Genomic DNA, 1,776 nt, shown 5'->3' with positions numbered 1-1,776 from the left:
TATAGTAAAGAGAGAGATTCCATAATTAATAAATACAGTTGACAGATTTAGTACAGAGTGATTTTCACCTATCCCACTTTAGCTAAAACAAGAACCACTTGTTTTAAAAATTTTAAATGAAATTTTGTCATAACACTGATCCTGCCATGGCATGCTCTTAACACCAACACACGGCTCACATTACTTGTGTGATCACATTATTGTGTCACTGCAGAGGAAGCAAACAAGCCTACCAAGTTTCATTTACAGCAGTCACACTTCAGGACTTATGTGTCAGCAAGAGAAGGTTGTGGATGGTACACAGGGCTGTGAAATATATACCTTGGCTTCTCCCCAGTCAACAAACACGTATGGATCCAATGGGACTGGTTAGTGTCAGTACTTGTAGCTGAAGTATTCTTTCCTCATGCATTAGAGCTATAGAGGCGAGTACAACCAGCCATATGCAGAGCCACGTTCTGAATCACTGCTGGCCTCACTGAAAGAGGGTTTGGCTTTAAGTACAGGCAGAAGAAAGGCACATATTGCTCACCCTGACACCCACACGGGAGCAGAATTACAGCCATGCAAACCTCCTCTTTTACAGTGGGCTTTGGAAGTAAAGGGTGAATCATTACCTTTCCAGATTTCTTCAATATTATTATCTATGGTGTTGTGGTACTACTACATATATCATGTATATATAGAAATATGTAATTATACAAATTCATACATGCACCTACACCCATATAGAAAGCCTCAGTTCACATTCAAAGTTCTTAACCAAGACAGATCTTTCCAAAAACGCACTCCATGCATGTAAGACACACCCCCACACAGTTCAACACAGGGAAATGCAAACTCCTGTGTGGACACACCTGCAAAGATCCAGGCTTTGTTACTGGCTGCCAAAATTTCCCAGCTCACACACCCATGTCTATCCCCATCTGCACTTCAGATTATGCATTTACACAGCTCATGCATTTAACATATGTGCATGTGCACACATGCACCATATGCAAATCCATGCAACAACTTATATGCACAAACCTGCATGAATTAACAGTCGTGTGAACAAACCCATGTGCACACACATGCAAGACAAAAGCATGCCAGAGGCACACATGCTGAGGTGTAAGAACACATTCACTCACATGTGCAGAAAACACACACATACACAGAGGCACCGGAAGGAATCTAGGCACGCTCACACACACACAGAAGTGTGCACATATCCACAAAACACGTGTGCGCACACACCCGCACTGAGCCACACGAGCACTTGCACACACATGCACACACACGGGGGCACACGCACAAACACACACCACACGTGTGCACACGCGCACTCACATTCAACAGGGCAGCACGTACAGACACACACAGACACTCACACGTGCAGCGCAAACACTCACGGGCACACGCGCACCCAAACACACACTCCGCCCCCAAGAGAAACCTCCCACGCACGCACTGCGGGGCCCGACACACGCGCAGCCCTTACGCGCAGAAATGCACCCCCACCACCCCCGCACACCTGGGGCAACACCCCCGCACCCACCCACGGGCGCGCCTCCGCACCGCAGGCCGTGCCTGCCCGCTCCCTCCACAAGCTTCCCGCAGCGGAAGAACCGCGCAGCTTGCGCGGTGCTTGGGCGGGCAGAGGAGGGCAGCCCCCAGCGCGGGATCGAGTCCCCCGGGCCGGGGCAGTGCCGGTCCCGCAGTCCCCCCGCTCCCCGGCCGGTTCCCCCGCGCAGCGCCCCCGCCCCCGCGGAGCGGCGCGGCCCCGGCGGCGCG

Source organism: Onychostruthus taczanowskii, unplaced genomic scaffold, assembly GCF_017590055.1.
Source record: "Onychostruthus taczanowskii isolate IOZ18803 unplaced genomic scaffold, ASM1759005v1 scaffold27, whole genome shotgun sequence".
Classification (NCBI taxonomy): Eukaryota; Metazoa; Chordata; class Aves; order Passeriformes; family Passeridae; genus Onychostruthus; species Onychostruthus taczanowskii.
The sequence above is the reverse complement of the archived record's forward strand: the minus strand, read 5'-3'. Positions refer to the sequence as shown.